The sequence below is a fragment of the Monodelphis domestica genome, chromosome 1 (genome assembly GCF_027887165.1).
Source record: "Monodelphis domestica isolate mMonDom1 chromosome 1, mMonDom1.pri, whole genome shotgun sequence".
Lineage (NCBI taxonomy): Eukaryota > Metazoa > Chordata > Mammalia > Didelphimorphia > Didelphidae > Monodelphis > Monodelphis domestica.
In genome coordinates, this window is record NC_077227.1 from 512,639,678 (window position 1) to 512,657,399 (window position 17,722).

General features: G+C 41.2%; 1 protein-coding gene across 6 annotated transcripts in view; it reads right to left on the reverse strand.

The window, feature by feature from the left end:
• The window catches only part of PTK2B (protein tyrosine kinase 2 beta), a 170,014-nt gene extending 158,327 nt beyond the window's left edge, over positions 1-11,687 (reverse strand). The window contains exons 1-2 of one of the 6 annotated variants that reach the window (XM_056813097.1): positions 11,374-11,687; positions 10,510-10,562 (exon numbers count right to left, since the gene is read on the reverse strand). The gene's annotated coding sequence lies outside the window, so the exon portion shown is untranslated. Of the gene's footprint in view, positions 1-8,736; positions 8,885-10,213; positions 10,995-11,373 lie in introns of those variants that run through there. The other 5 variants (XM_056813095.1, XM_056813094.1, XM_056813096.1 and 2 more) reach the window with 5 other exon arrangements.
• Between the last annotated feature and the right edge of the window lie 6,035 nt (positions 11,688-17,722).

The following is a 17,722-nucleotide window of genomic DNA, read 5'->3' on the forward strand; positions in this document are numbered from 1 at the left end:
TTGTTAGGAATTTTCTCTCTTAATCAAGCCCAAATTTGGGCTTTGCAACTCTACAATTTCCACTTATCGTCCCTAACTGTTCCTTCTGAGTTGAAACAGATCGAGTCTATAGTGTCTTCCCTGCATTTTTTTCTTCTCTGAGCTAGTCACTACCAGTTCCTTCTCCTTTATTGCTTTGTAAATGGCCTACTTTCAAGGCATTTCATTATCCTGGTTGCCCTCTTAAGAATACCCTCTCTTCATCTATCTCATCTCCAATGTTCTTCCAAAATGATGGTACCAGAATTAAATCTAGCACTCCAGATATGTTCTAGCCAGGACGAAGCATAGCAGGGTTATCACCTTTCACTCATTATGCTGCCATATTTTAACGGACTCACCAAGCTTACAGTCGCCTAAAACTCCTAGATCTCTTTCCTAAGGAGACCATAAACACCGATTTTCAATACACACATAGCAAAGATAGGATGACACAAAGAAAACAAAACTAAAACTTGAATTATTTGGAGAAAGATGTCTTCATAAACCAATAATAGAGAAAGAGGAAGTAGAGGGTAGAAGGGGAGTTGATGGAGGATCTTTTCTTACAAAAACCCTAACAATCTTCCCTATTCTTCCATAAACCCTATGTTACATCAATAGTGACCTTAGCACTCTTCTGCAAGGTGTCTAGTCAGCTGAAAGCAGAAAAAGGTAATCCAAACCCTCTATTATACCTCTAGATTAGCCAACAGGCATATTCCAAGCTCGAAAAAAATCATAAAGGGAACAATTGACTGTAAAGAAAATGTTTAAAATCTGTATTTATCTCCAAATATGTTGGCTTTTTAAAGGCATAGCCGAGCCTCCATATCTTCAGCATTATGGGATACTCTAAAATATTTATTAAAGAATATTTCTGTAGCAAGGGCTCCCCACCACATGTAGCATGGGGTGTAGTTTTATGGCTCAAAGGGAGGCAGAATAGATATATCTTCTTCTCCTCTGAACCTTCTCCAGGGGTAGGGAGATTTTATTTCTTGCAAGAAGAGAAGCAAGAGGTTAGAGCTAGAAGGTTAGCCACACTGCTCTTCCCAGAGAAAGTGACAGGCTAGAATTACATCTATCTGCTCTCTTAAATATTATTCATCTGGGGAATGTGGTTTTCAGGTTCAAGTTAAACTTTTGATCATTATTCATTGTGGAGTTAAAAGGATCCCATGTTTATAACCATGGCTTCACTATCTCCCCAAAAAAGAACATTTCCACAATGATTATACACTTAGGTAACCAAAAAACTCATTTACCCCAGTCAATAGCAAATAAGATATCAGTAAAATATATAATAGAAAATATATTTCACTCAATACAGAATGAAGGAGTGAAATAACTCAACTTCGAGAGATGTTCTAGATCTCACCCAGGGGAAATTTCCCAAAATCTCTACCATAGCAAGCAGGGGATAGGCTAGCTCCTCTCATGTCAGCTTTTTTTCCAGTCTTATTTTTCCTTTAGCAATCTGAAGTGATCTTCTTTCTATAGTCACCAGAAGTGACCGCACAACCCAAAGAGACAAGAAGAGTCTGGCACTCTTGTCTCTTCTGCTCTTACCAACTCTACCTTTCTCCTCACATGGGTGCATTGATTTTTGCCAATGGGGAGAGCAATTGATACTTAGTGTCAATTCTAAGGCAGAAGGTCAGGATGTTGGAGTTTTTTAATCCTTATCTTCCATCTTAGAATCAATATTGTATATGGGTTACAAGACAAAAGATTGGCAAGGGTTAGGCAATGGGGGTTAAGTGACTTGCCCAGGGTCACACAGTTAGGAAGTATCTGAGGTCACATTTGAACCTAGATTTGAATCCTGTCTCTAAGCCTGGTCCTCAATTTCCTAAGCCACTTAGTTGCCACCAATAAGGGGAGAGAGAAAAAGAAGGAAAGCAGGCAGGCAGGCAGGCAGGCTGGAAAGAAGGAAGGAAGGAAGGAAGGAAGGAAGGAAGGAAGGAAGGAAGGAAGGAAGGAAGGAAGGAAGGAAGGAAGGAAGGAAGGAAGGAAGGAAGGAAGGAAGGAAGGAAGGAAGGAAGGAAGGAAGGAAGGAAGGAAGGAAGGAAGGAATTTGGCAGTTAAAGAGATCCAGAACTACCATCAACCATGCCTTCCCTATTCCTGGGATTTAATACCGTAAAACCTCACCTCTGCAACTCAGCCAGAAACTCCAGAGAGATCTAGAAACAAAACCCAGAATGAGACTTCAGGGCTGTAAATCTGAAGTCCAGTTTCCTGGAGGAGAACCTGTGTGACCCCGAATTATGAATCAGGCTACTCTCAGAATTCCATTTCCTTCATTTGCATAATAACGTGATAGAGGCAGAGATGGGGTAGGAGGAAGAAGCTGACGTCTGCCTGAGGCCCAAGGTTAAGATGCTAAAAACAATGATCCTCCTGGCCCTACTTGGTTCATGGCAGAACCCTTTGCCACATGAATTATGTGACAATTTTCTGAGCCTCTGACTTCACTATACCTTCATTTTAACAGTTGCCTTAGAAAACCAATGTTTTATTGATCCAAAGGAATGATCTAAAAGGATAAGCATATATACAATGTCAAGAAACATGAATTCAGGGGACTGCTAAATAGCAAAGTAAATTGAGTACCAGATCTGGAGACAGGAGGTCCTGTGTTCAAATCTGACCTGAGACCCTTCCTAGCCTCGTGACCCTGGGTAAGTCATTTAATCTGAATTGTCTAGCTGTTACCATTCTTCTGCTTTGAAACCAATACACAATATTGATTCTACGACACAAGGTAAGATTAAAAAATAAAGATGGAGTCAGTCAATAAACTATATGCTGGTACTATGCCAAATTCTTTATAAATATTATTTCTTTTGATTCTTACAACAACTCCATAAAGTAGGTGTTATTATGATCTCTTGTGATTTTATCTCATGTTATTATGATGTATTATTATTTTACAGATGAGGAAAATGAGGGTCAAAGGCTAGGAAAGGTCTCAGGTCAGATTTGAACCTGGTCAGGTCAGGTTTGGTGCCCTATTTACTATGCTACCTAGCATTCCCTGAACTCATCTTTCTTGACATTGTATATGTGCTAATCCTTTTAGATCATTCCTTTAGATTAATAATGGAAAATGAGGAAAAAATAAATATGAAGTGACTTGCTCGGAGTTACACAGGTAGTAAAATGCCTGAGGCTGGATTTGAACTCGTTTCTTTTGACTCTTGGCCCTGGGTTCTATCCAAGGCACTACCTCCTCTGACAGTTAATGTTTCTCTACCTTTTCTTTTCAAAGTTGACCAGTGGTAGATATTACCCTGCCTGAGCAGCCTAAACTAGAAGGTTGAGGTAATTAATTCATTTTGTTAGTCCACTCAAAAAGCACTTCATTTAAAAAAGCACATAGCACTTATGTGTGATGTTTGGGATAGGAAAGTACTAACTGTGATCTCTCTGAGCCTCAGTTTCCTCATATGTAAAATGGAAAGAGCAAAATCTGTAGTGCCTATCTCATAAAGTCATTGCGGGGTATCAAATTTTCTTATCAAATTTCCTGGAGTGGTTTGCCATTTCCTTCTTCAATTCATTTTACAGATGAAGAAACTGAGATAGAAAACTGTTAAGTGACAAGATCACACAATGAATGTCTGAGGTCAGATTTGAACTCAGGAAATATATAAAAATAAACCACAAAATAATGTGGGAGGGGGGAAATGGAGACTGTGGACAACTGTGAGAATTGAGGAAAATCTACCCTAGGCAGTCAGTTGATCTGAACCTTGCAGAAAGTTAAGGATTAGGGTCTGATGAGATACTCCCTTGCTCCCTAATTTGGAGGGATTTCAATACCTGTATGAATCTCAAGAAGGTCTTTAGGGATTGCTGTGACAACAATTAAGTACCAATCTTCCACCAAGGCTATTAACTAATAGATAGCTAAAAAGAAATTCTCTAGAGAACCAAGGTCTCAAACCCACAAAATTAGTAAGCAAAAAAGTATTGATATGGCAGAGGAAAATGGCATCAACTGGGTCTTGAGAACGAGGAGTAAAAACAAGAAAAATAATAGCCATTATTATTAATAATAAAGAGTTTCACATAGGCTGATGGAGTCCTTTTAAGTTTGCAAAATGCTACTCATTGGAGCCTCACAACAACCCTGTGAGGCAAGTAATACACATATTATTGTTCCCATTTCACAGGTAAGCAGAAGTTAAAAGAACTTGCCAAGGACAAAAGTTTCTAAGAGTCCAGAAGGAGGCTGCTTTCGGTTAGAATGAGCCAGGAAGGGAGGTAGGGATAGTTTAGGAGTTCCAGCGTTAAGGACACTAGCTGTGGAGTCAGAAAGTTTGAGTTCAAATCTTGCATCTGATGTTTACTACCTGTGTGCCACTGGGCAAGTCACTTAACTTCCTCGAGCCTCAGTTTCCTCATCTGTAAATAAAGAGCTTGGATTTGATAGTCTGGAGTCCCTTCCAGCTCTAGATCTGTGAGAATATGAGTGGGTCATCTGGGTCTTAAAGAATGGGTAGGGATTTGGGCAGATATTTTAAAAAGCACAGATGATGGCTCTTCTGTTAGAATAAAGCCTCTTGAGGGAAGACATTGTTTCACTTTGTTTTTGTATCTCCAGCATTATGCCTATAAACATAAGTATACATTTAATAGGTGCTTATGGACTGGCTAATGGCAGGATTGTTCAAGAGAACATGTCTGTAAAGAGTTCAGAGAGACACAAGACAGGAGGCAAAAAGGAATCAGAATTCCTAACTCATTCATTCAAGAAGCATTTATTAGAGGCAGAGAGGTGGCTCCGTGGATAGGGAGCCCAGGTCTGAGATGGGAGGTCCTGGGTTCAAATATGGCCTGAGACACTTCTTAGTTTTTGTGACCCTGGACAAGTCATTTGACCCCAATTGCCTAGCCCTTACTGCTCTTCTGCATTGGAACACATACCCAGGATAAATTCTAAGACAGACAATAGGGATTTTTTTTAAGGAGAAGGAAAAGCGGCATTATTTATTAAGCAGGCCTTGTATTTGATGACAAAGATACAAATAAGGAAAGAAAATAATCCATGTCCTCCAAGAGGTATGGTCTACTGGGAATGCATTCTTTAAGCAGCAAACATATTTATACCTCACAACCCCTCACCATTCTACTTACACTGTCTACCATTCTACCACCATCTATACAGAAGAGAAAAGGGGTGAGGAGTGGGGAATGGGGTGGAGGGAAGGATAAGGGGAGATAAAAGGTAGATCACATGGAGCCTGATGACTGCAACCCTGGCACAGAAGGGAGAGAGAATCCTCCTGCAGCTTTCTGACTGGTAACAAGAGCAATTCAAGGGGCTCATGTGAGAAAAGGGACAGGCTACATAAGACCCAAGAAACCAAAGAACAATGAACTGGAAGGATCTCATTTTGCTACAAATAGACTTGGAGGCAAAGGAAACAACTTCAGAGCTCCCAAAGATCATCTGGATCATTTGGTCCAATCCCTCTATTGGGGAAACTGAGGCCCAGGCATGTTAAGTGTTATGCCCAATGTAAAAAGTAGAAAAGTCAGGATTTGAACCCAAATCAGTACCCAACCCTCATTCAACACACTGCCTCACTTTTCCAAAACCCAAGAAATCTACCCTCCTCTGAATCTCCCAGTCCCATCATTGATACTAAATAATGTATTCGTAGAGGGGAAAATTGTGAAAATGTAATATTGAGGCTCTGTGTTCCCTTAATCAAACTGCCATCTGAGTAATAATTATACCATGGGAAACAGCTGACTCAAAAGGCTTCCCCAACCCCCACTTCCACCCCCTCAGACCTCTCCCTGAGAGCTGCCTGCCACCAGAGCAACACCAAAAAGGTACAGCCACCATCTTCTCTGGCCCTTTCAGCACTTCAAGGGATTGCATCTGATTAGGGGGAAAATCAGAGAGGAGAAGAGAATCAGTCAAGGTATTGCTACTGACACAGTAGGACAGTGAATTTGAAAGGGTACAAGTAGTGCTCGATGTTTTCTATATGGCCAATGCCATAGCCTCTGGTTGAAACAGACCACTGAGTCTCCAAAGAAGAAACTCCACTTTCTCCTCATGCTGCTAATCCTCTGTGACCTCATTTGTTCAGATCCTGTAGTTTCCTGAGCTAGGAACACCTACACACCTACACACACACACACACACACACACACACACACACACACACACACACACATCTCAGATCCAGGAGGACATCTAGTCCAATCTCCTCATAGGTAACAACACTGAAACCCAGAGAGGTTAGGCAGCTTGCCCAAGGTCAAATAGATAATAAACATCAGAGGTGGAATTTGAACCAGGTACTGTGACTCCACAGCCAGAACTCTTTCCATTGAACTTGTCTTAGCTCTGTTTTCACAACTACAAGTATTACTACATTGATTCTAGATAGCTAGGGGGCAACTCAAAGACTTAGTAGATAGGCAAAGCCTGGATACAGAAGATCTTGGTTTAAAATATGACCTCAGACACTTCCTAACTGTGTGACCCTGGGCAAGTTATTTAATCCCCATTTTTAGCCTTTACTTCTCTTCTGCCTTGGAACCAATGCACAGTATTGATTCTAAGATTCTAAGACTGTCTGCAGCCATGAATTCAGTGACAACTTTCTTGAAGATCCTCTCAATCCCAGAAGGGTAGGAATAAAATTGATCATGCTTCAAGAAAATTCAAAAAAGCAAGTGTAGCAATCATGATCTCAGGCAGGACAATAGAAAAAAAAACGGAGATGATTAAAATAGGGAGAATACAATGTGTTTAAATGTACCATCAATAATGAAGTAATATCAATATTTGAAATATATACATGGAATGGCATACATCTAAATACTTAAAGGGAAAGCTAATTGAACTAAAGGGAGAAAAAGACAACAAAACTATAATAATTGGGGACTTCAACAAATCCCTTTCCGAGCTAGAAAAATCTAATAAAAAGAGAAATAAGAAAACCACTAAGGATATGAATAGATGTTTTAAAAAATTAGATATGATAGTTCTCTGGTGATTACTAAATGGTATTAGAGAGGTATATAAATATTGTCAACTGTGCCTGGCACCTTTACAAAGGAGAGAGAGAATACAGTACTTAAAGATACTATTCTTTTTTTTTTTTTAATTGAAATGCTTACCTTTCATTTTAGTATCAACATTGTGTATTGGTTCCAAGGCAGAAGAGGGGTAAGGGCTAGGCCATAGGGGCTAAGTGCTTTGCCCAGAATCAAACAGCTAAGAAATATCCAAGACAGATTTGAACCCAAAACTTCCTACCTCTAGGCCTGGCTCTCAATCCACTGAGCTACCTTGCTACCCCTTAGAGAACCACTGGTCTTCACAGAAGAGAAAACCCTAGAGACACACATGACTACATGATATTTAACTTCTTCTGGTTCCCTTCTTCAATGCCAAACCAAGTTTACCCTTAAAAAACATTCCACAGAGAATCAGGATCATAGCTCTTTATCATACCATAAGATTAGAGGCTGATATGCATGTCAAGACAAACAGAGAATTCACTAGAATGCTAGGGACTTGCCTTTCTAGGAACCCCAAATTTACTTCCTTTTCAGGGAGAACCCAAAGCATAGAGTAGCAGTATATATTTGAGAAACTGTATAAATCTCTAGCAGAAAACTGGAATTCACAGAGAGAATGAATAAATAAATATTTAAATAAATAAAAATGAGTAAATAAATAGAGAATACAATAATTGTATTGATTGTTTACAGGTTACTGCACATCCTTAATGAGTTTTCTGTATTTACTGTGAAGTGAAACAAAGGCTGTCCTATTCCTGATATGCATCATTACCTTGAGTGTTTATATAAAAGTTGAGAACCCTTTTACTTGTGTTTTTGGAAACCAAACAAGATATACTTTTATATTTTAACATTTCCAAGAGGCAAATCTAGATAAGGGCAAAATGAACCAAGGAATTCTTGAATGGAGGGTAGCCTATGAGATTGAGTTAGTGTATAAACCCCAAAGCCTTTGGTACTAAACCATAAGTTACATATTCAAAATCAAGAATAGCTCCACAAGGTATGATACTCTCTATATAACTAAGCACAATCTCTACCTATCTCCAGTGAACTATGAGCCTCCCCTTCCCTCCTGCTGGTCCCACCCACACCTAATCTCCTCCAAAAAAGAGCTTAGGATGAATTTTCTGACATGAAACAGACCAAGAGAGAGAAAAAAAGAATTCTTGCATCCAAATTTTAATACATCCCCCCCTCCTCGGTCAAGGTCCAGCCCACCACTCAAAGAGAAACAATAATACCAAAATGCTTTCTTTTTGTCTAATAAGGAGCCATTAATCCTCTGAAAGATAACTATAAATTGCATTTTAAGCACTCTAAGTACTTCCTGGCTATTTATTATCTTAGTCATCCCCTCCCTGGTAGATAGGACTAAGATGTCACCATGATACTTTATAAGTCCAACATCCTATGATCTTCCTTTCAACCCTAAAGGATTTTCTCAATAGTTTACATGGGTAAACTGAAGTCCAGGCCAGGAAGGTGTCTTTTCAAAGGTCATATGGAAAATCCAAGATGTAGCTCAAAGCAGGAGAAGTAATTCTCAAATCAAAGATCTGTCTCCAGGAATCTCTTTCTCTGAACTGAGCACTGCCCACATTAGCTACCCTGACTAAATGGCATCAGCAGCTATTCTTAGAGCCAGTAGCATACCTGGGAAATCTTGGACCTGGTGCAAAATGCCCCAGCACTGCCACTTTAGAATGAGCAAAGGAAGATAGATCCTGTCTGCATCATTTTGAGCAGATCAGTGAACATTTCTGGGCCTCAGTTTTCTCATCTGTGAAAAGAAAATTTTGAACTAAATAGCTCCTGCATGTCCCTTCCAGTTCTGTAGCTCAGATCCTTCAAACCCAAACCAGAGCATTAAATATCTTCTATACCCCTGATCAAAGAATTAACAGCAAAATGTTTTAGTTCTGACTTCTAGATCAGAATAGTTTTCTTGGCCTTGCTGAGAAGTCAGAAGGGTTGGAAGCTCTCCTTTCCCCCTAAACTCAATGTGCCTAGTATTACTACGGGTTTTTTTAAAAGTCATCACCCCTCTGGTCTAGGAGATAACAGACATTTTCACATCCTGATGCTGACCCAGCATGCATAGGGTTCCATCCTTCTGGCAACAGCCTCCACTCCAGCACCTTGAGGGAGCCCAGGTGCTTCGGACCCCTATCCTCTCTCTGAGACAGACCAGGAGGCAGAGATCTTCATGTCATGTGATGGAGAGCTGGGGCAGGTGGTAGAATTCGGTGGGCATGGAATATTACCCATATGTTCTGCATTCACCCACCAGGAGGCTGCAGCCCTGGGCTTTGCCCACGCACAGCCTGACAGCCAGAAGAGAAGGCAGCACAGAACTTAACCCTTTAGCCACTACCAGAAGGAATGAATTTAAGAAAAAAGTACGAGACTAGAAAGTGTTAATTAACTCTGTCCCCCACCAAAGTGATCAAGCCTCATGGATACCACTAGCTTTGTGATACCGTACTCATACTTAACTTTCCCAGAAAAAGGGCAACGAGGAACAAGGGGCTGGAGGTTATGTGGGCGGAGGATGTGGAGAGGGGGCAGGGAAGGGGCAAAGAAAATATAGCTTGAAGGCTTTTTTTTTTTTTAAAGAAAACCTGAGGGATTAGGGAGAGAGGAAAAGGGGGCATTGGGGTTTAAAAAAGCTGTGGAGACGGAACTGAGGCAGAGCCCTGAAAGCCCCTGAGCAGTTTAACCATCTCTCCAATCTAACTTCTAAAGACCCGTGGGGGTCTCTGAGTTTTGTCTATTTATAGCCTTTTTTCTCCTTCCAAGTGAGTCAAGTGGACCGAAAAGGTATCCAGCCTCACGCTCTCAACTCACATCCCAAAATAGGTGCGCTGTTCCCTTGCTGAACACACCTTGGGCACACCCAGACACTCACACACATACACACACACCCAGTACCGTTCAGTTCTGGCTTCCTAACCTTCCTCCTAGGGAGGAACTCCCAGTTCTGCCCTCCCCCGTCCCATCCAGGTAACCGGAACCGCAGGCTAGACCCTTCTACTGAGGCAAAGCGACCAACTTTCCCCACCCTTTTCCCCCTTCCTCCCTCCTCACCCTCTCACCCCCCCACCCCGGAATTAAGAAAGGGGAGACTCACGTGGAAGGCAGAAGTGGCTAGAGAGTCCGGCTCTTCTCGGGGTCTCTCCTAAACTGGAGTTGCTAAGGTGGGGGATGCTAGCAGGACAGGTAAGGAAGGGGCTGGCTGAGTGGCTAGTTGCCTCACCCAGGAGCTGCCTGTGCAGAGTGAGAGGAGGGCTGACAGGTTTTTCCCCCCCTTTCCTCCTCTGAGTTGCTAACCACACCCCTACTGCTCTGCTACCCACTTCCTTAAAGGGTTGGGTGTGTTGTATGTGTTTGTGTGTGTGTGAGTGTGTGCCAGCACCAGCCACTTACCATAAACTCTGAAATAGAAGCTGCTGTCGAATCCCAGAGTTGCTAACGGCGACCTGAAAGGAAATTGTACCATCGTGGCCACTCATTCAAAAAGAGGGGAAACTCAAGTTTTCCATTTTCATGAGTAGGACCCCCCAATTTTCACCCTTTCCCTCTGCTCCATAGGTACTTCCAACCCCTGATTCCATCGGTTCTCCATAAAAGCATAGATTAAGAGCTGGAAAGAACCTCACAGACCATGCAGTCCAACCGCTACTTTCTTTTTTCAAATAATGAAACGGAGGCACAAATTGACTAAATAAATGTCTTACGGATGGTCACTGAGATAAGAAATCCTCACATTTGCCCTTAGGTCCTATGGCTCCTTTCCAGACCCTACTGAAGTCTGTTTCTGTGGCCCCTTCACTAAGCAACCAAAAATTCTACCCCTCCCCACTACTTTCTTTTTTAAAAAACCCTTACTTTCTGTCTTAGTATCAACTCTTAAGCCTGAAAAGGGGGAAGGGGGAGGGGGAGAGGCAGCTGGGTGTCTCAGTGGATTGAGAGCCAGGTCTAGAGACAGGAGCTCCTAGGTTCAAATTTGACCTCAGACACTTCCCAGCTATGTGACCCTGGGCAAGTCACTTAGCCCCCATTGCCTAGCCCTTTCCACTCTTCTGCCTTGGAACCAATACACAGTATTGATTCCAAGATGGAAGGTAAGGGTTTAAAAAAAAAGACTGAAAGGGAAAAGGCTAGGCAATTGGGGTTAAGTCACTTGCTAAGGATCCCAGAGCAAGAAAATGTCTGCTGTCACATTTGAACCCAAGTCCTTCCTATTCCAGGTCAGGCACTCTATCCACTGTGCTACCTAGATATCCGTACCTACATATTCTTTTAACACCAGCAGGATATACTAGAAAGGATGAATTAGGTGACAGAAGTCCTGGGTTCCAGTCTCAGCTCTGCCCTCCCTCCCCCCAAGTATTATCTTGGGCAGCCTTACTAGGACTCAGCTTCCTCATCTGTAAATGAATGTGTTGCACCAGAATGCTTATCCCTGACCTTCCCTTCAGCTCTAACTCTCTATTCTATTCTCTCAGTTGCTCAGTGAGAGGGGGTGAGTCCTGGCAGGGACAAGGCAAGGGGACAAGTTGGGAAGTAACTGTTCCTTCTGCTCATGGTGTCTCTCCCCCAAATGCCTGGAAACCTCAGATTAGGTTTCTTATATACCGAAGAGATCTTCCAGAATTCAGAATCTGCCACCCCACTTAGATGTGAGTGTTCAGTTCTCCCAGGAGATTGAGATATTTAAAGCTTAGGTGGGTGGGAGGGAGCTGGGAGGGAGGGAGAAGCTTTTTCTAATGGAATGAGGTGCTGATAACATCCTTTAATATACTTGGAGTGTGAGTCCCTTAGCCAGTCCCCCCTCCAAACAAATCCCATTCAAATGGCCCTATCAAGGAGGTAGGATCTGGGTGTCAGCCACCCTCCCTGCTACCACCATACCCCACCCCAAATCAATCAATCCCTAACCATTTATTAAATGCCAACTAGGTGCCAAGTACTACCCTAGGCACTGAGGCTAACAATACAAAGAACAAAATAATCCCAACTTTCAAAGCTCATCTTCCAGAAATCTAAAACTCCACAGTCACTATGCCCATGTCTTATTGCCTTTGCTGCTAGCAGAGCAGGAGTGGGTTGTAATGGTATTTAGTGCTGATGGTACAAAGGAGAATTATTCATTCATTCATTCAAAAAAATATTTACAAAGTGGAAACTAAGTGGCTTATTCAGGGTCTCCGAAGTAGTAAATTGCAGAGTTGGAATTTCAAACCCAGTCTGGTAACTCTACATCTAATGATCTTTCCATTATATCATGTTGTCCATCCTTCACACTCTTGTCAAAATAACCTGCCTAGTATTCAGATCTAATAGGTCACTCCCTCACTAATTTCCAGTGGCTCCCCATTACCTACAATGTAAAACACAATCTCCTTTCCTTGGCATAGGAGAGTTTCAGCAATCTGGCTTCAAACTCCCTATTCCTCTTGTCCACTTGTCTACACCAAGCATGTGAAGACTTCTCTGGAAGAATGGGTAAATGAAAACAATTTTGTTCCAGTGGCCATTAAGGTGGCTGAAATAGGCACTTTTGGAACACTTAGACCCTGGCCAAATAGCAAAGACAGCAGGGTCATCCACTGCATCTTGTCCTAATTTTTGTCTTGCCACTGGACTTCAATAACTCTGGAAGAGAGAATGAGGCTGACAAGTTGGTGCAACTCTGCCTCACTTCAATCCAGTTCATATACAAGTCGAGACATTGCTTAGTGATATCATAGGTCCTCTTCAAAAGTGAAAGTCAAGCAACTCCCTTCTAGCCTTACTAGATGACTAGTCATGCTCCCATATCCATTCTGCCCTCTGTTACATTAATGCACTTACCCAGACTGTCCCCCAAGACTAGAATGGATTCCCTTCATATGTCCACCTACCAAAATCCTTTTCTTCCTTCAAGACTCAGCTCACATGCCAGTCACCTTCTCCCTACAGTCTGCCCTGATCCTGCCGCACTAATTCAAAGTGATTCATTCCTCCCTCCCCAATCTTTCAGCTTTTTCTGCTGGATCTCATGTGCATATAACAGTCTAACCATGTCCCTACTAGAGTGTCCTGCTACATACTGGCCCTATGACCTTGAGTCAATAACTTGGCATGTCTAGGCCCCAGGTTTCTTATCTATAAAATCAAGAGCTGGATTAAATGCCTTCTGAGGTCCTTCCTAGCTCCTTGAGCCCAAGATCTAACTGTGAACTCCTTGAGGACCGGTACTACAATACAGACAAGGAGATTGTAAATGAGAAAAGAGGGGGAGAGGAGGTAACAATATACTAGTACAGAGTGAAAATTTAATATACATGTGTTTGTTAGAATGGGATGGCGTGGAATGGGATTGAAGCTTACTATATGGGTAGACATCCCCATATGCAAGCATGGTGGTCTCTTTTGTGGCCACAAGGTGGCGCCCTGGGAGGCAATGTCCGGAGATGCTTAACTCAACCCTTCATATGTCTGATCTGGTTTTACTCTCATCCAATCACACCTTCTCATTAGCTCCACCTAGTGACCAACAAGCATCTAGCCAGGAGATGGTGAGCCAGGCAAAGGAATGGCGAAAGGGATTGAACCTAAAGTCATTTGGCATAGATTTAGAACTGAGAGCAGCCTCAGAGGCCATCAGGTTCAACCACTTTATTTTATATATGAGGAAACTGAGGCCAAAAAGCCAAGGAGGGATAAGTGTCTTGCTCAAGGTCACACATGTAATAGAGGTATGATTTGAATTCAGGTCCCTGTCCATCCTACTGGGATATACATTTCATAAGTAATGATGATAATAATTACTAATATGTATTAATAATAGCATATAATTTCATTAATAGGAATGTTATACACAATATTATTCATATTAAGTATTATTAATAACTGATATTTATGTAGTACTTGATAGTCTTCAGAGTGCTTTATAGATTATATTATTATATATTTACACATATTGTATTTTAGACAAATATTTTATCCATGTTATATTTATATATTTCTATAAATTTATATATTATATTATTATATTTACACATATATTTTAGATAAAATATTTTAGCCATATTATTTTTATATATCTAAATATATATCTATATAATTTTATATATCTAATAATGTGCTGATATATATTTAACAAATATGTTTCTGGGGGAAAAAAGCATATTCAATACACTTTTAAGTTTAGTCTTCATTAGTAACATTTTCTCCATCACTCTCTTTTTTATACCCTTACCTTCCATCTTAGAATCAATACTCAATATATGGTTCCAAGGCATAAGAGTGATAAGGGCTAGGCAATGGGGGTTAAGTGACTTACTTGCCCAAGGTCACAAAGATAGGAAATATCTGAGACCAGATTTGTACCCAGGACTTCCCGTCTCTAGGCCTGGTTCTCTATCTATTGATCCACCTCACTGTCCCCATCACTTTCTTAAGTCTAAGCAATTAACAAAATAAGAAGTCAATCCCTGCTTTGTAGTGTGTGAGATTCCTATAAATGCTCACACTGAAAATTTTAAAATGGATTCTGGTTAGAGCTAGCTCTAGTTCACCCCTATTACAACCCATGTTAATCAATTAACAAATATTTGATAAGTGCTTAGTATATGTCAATGTGACACTAGGCTAAAAGGGCAGGATACAAAAACAAAAGTGAAATGGTTCTTGCCCTCAAGGAGCTTATATTTTAACTAGGGAAACAATTTGCACATGCATATATGTCTGTACAACATGCATGATGTCTGGCACCTAGCAAGCTATTAATAACTGTTTATTGACTTACTGACACATATAAGTGTAGTGTATATACAAAATGATTACAATGTAGCTTGGGGAGAGGAGGCATTAGTGCACAGCAAGGTAGGATTAGGAAAGGTTCTGAAGGAAGAAGGAAGAGATTGGGCTAAGTTACAAGATATGTGATCCTATATTGAGACCTGAAAGGGATCTTGGAAGTCATCAGGTCTTAAAGGAAACCAGGAATTCCAAGAGATAGAGATGAGGAAATGAAAGAAAAAAAATAGCATTTGCTAAGAGCCAGGTACTGTGTTAAAAGCTAGAGATACATATATAAGTAAGTGAGAAAATATTTGGCCTCAAGGAGTTTATATTCTAATTGGGAAAGATGGCATTTACAAGGGAGCAAGAGTTCAAAAGAGTGAGGCATGGCAGAGAGTCCAAGTTTGTTGGTAAGTGGTGTGATGAGCCCAGGTCCAGGGTAAAATAAGGTAAAAACTTTCGTATTGGAGCCTAGGACTCCCAGAGGTGAGTACAATTCCAAATAGAGGGAGGCCAGAGTATAAGTGCGAAAGAGGAAGTACATTTGGAGAATGGGGGACAGGTAGTACAAAGGCATTGAGGTGTAAAGAAGTATCCTGTGTGCAAAATAGAAAATAGGTTAGTATATCTGGAATGTAGAGTAAGTAGAAAGGAGTCATATATAAGAAGACTGGAAAGGGGTAGGATTACAAATTCTATCAGGAAGGGCATAAGATTATAAATGCTAAAGATTTTGTTTTAGAGATAACAGGGAGCCACTGGTATTCATTGACTGAGGGAGAGAGGGAGTCACATTGTCAGACTTGCTTTAAGGATTATAAATTGTAGAGCAACTCTATAAGGCAGGTAGTCAAAGTATTATTCTCCCCATCTTATAGATGAAGAAACTGAGGTTCACAGAAACTAACTGACTTGCACAGGGTCAAACAGGGAGTACTGCTGGCAGAGCCTATATTCAAACCTAGATAATTTGACTCCAAATATAGTCTTTCCTGCTGAACAATGATTCTATTTTTGCAATCTACCAATTAAGCTAACAAGCCATAGACCTGCTGCTGCCTCCCTGACTCTGACTCTGCCCTCTCGTTCAATTCAGTTTTTAGAATTATAAGATGCCAGAGATAAAGGGAGTTCCAGGATCATGTAGTCATGTATTCACTCATTCACCTAGTATTTGTCAAATTTCTATAGCAAACAAGAATGCACTATACCAGCTGCTGAGGGAATTACAAAGAAAAATCAAGATGTAATTCATGTTCTCAAGGAGATTATACTCTAGTAGGAATGATAAGCCATAGACACAGGTATCAGGGGTTGGATTTGAACTCTCTCCATGGAATGCTAAGCCTACACACCAACCACTTTTAGGGAAACATATAACTCAACAGTAAAAGACTTTGTTGCTTTGGGATAAGGCAGCAAACCTGGGTTTTCCCTCTGCCACTCCATGATAGCTGAAAGGAAGTGGTGTCAGCTCTGCATCAGGGGGCTTTGACAGCTATGTAGAAGTCATGTGAGAGAGAAATGTCACTAAACCAATAAGAATGGTCCAACTCGGTGAACCTTAAAAATTGAGTTCTAAATCTATGATAATGGTGACCACAGGCTCAATCCCCAACTAGATTTAATCATTTGTTTGGCTAGTAATCTCCTTGATGCTATCAGTCATTAGGTAGAGCTGATGAGAAAGTGTGACTTTCCCTTCTTTTTCTTCTATCTGCCAAATGAATCAGTACTATTGAAGCCTTCTTCAAGTGCCTTTCCTCCATCACAGCAGCATGGTAATTTCTTCTTCATGGAAGTCTTTTTTTTTAATCACATAAAACATATTTCCATATTATTCATTTTTGTAAGTGAATAATCTTATAAAACCCAAACTCCAAAACATTCCCAAATAAACAAGTGATAAATCAAATGTTTTCATGTGCATTCCTACTCCAACAGTTCTTTCTCTGGAGGTGGAGAACATTCTTTTTCATAAGCCCCTCAGAATTTTCCTGGATCATTCATGGAAGTCAACAGAAACTCAGCTAGACAAGTTTTATCCTGAGCCTCTGGCTGCCTCTTCTGCTTTAAAAAACATTACATGTCTAATTGGAGGTGACTAAACAGTGACCCTATGGACATTCTGGGTGGTGGCTGCCTTGGGTTCTTCACCTGGTGCTAGCTGAACTCTGTGAGGAGACAATGACCATTAGGTCATTTTGGCGAACTTATGGCACTCATGCTGGAGCATACCAGAAGGGGTTGCTCCCTTGCCCCTTTTCACATACACCTGAGGACATTTCTCACATTACTTGCCCCTCTTTCCAGCAGCCCAATGGGAGCACTTCCTCCCTCCCCTGTCTCAAGTAAGGTGGGGGGCTCATATGCAATAGTAGGGTTGCAGTTTGGGCACTTGGTCTCTAAAAGGTGCACCATCATTGCCCTATGACTTCTTTGAAAAGATGAATACCAGCAGGAAGATGAGCTGAACACCTGGTCTGGCTTGCCAGAAGACATGTACTTTGAGGGAACACGTGTAGTGGCAGTTATAGGTAATTATTGGATCATCATTTAGTGAAACAACTCCTGTGGAGATGGGGTCAGCAATCTGCACCAACTGCAGACCAGTTGCAACTCATAGGGCAGGCAAAACACCCTAAGGGAGAGATGAGAAGTAACATATGCCAGGCAAGTCAAACATCACCATCACATCTTCTTAGATTGATGGAGACAGCCCAGAACACTAAATCCAAGAGTCTCTGAAATAAGAATGCATCTAGTCCACTGCCTGCAGTCTTCATCCTGAGAAACAATCTCTGTGGAGATTCAGCCTGACAAGTACTCCTGAAGGTGCTGCAGTTAC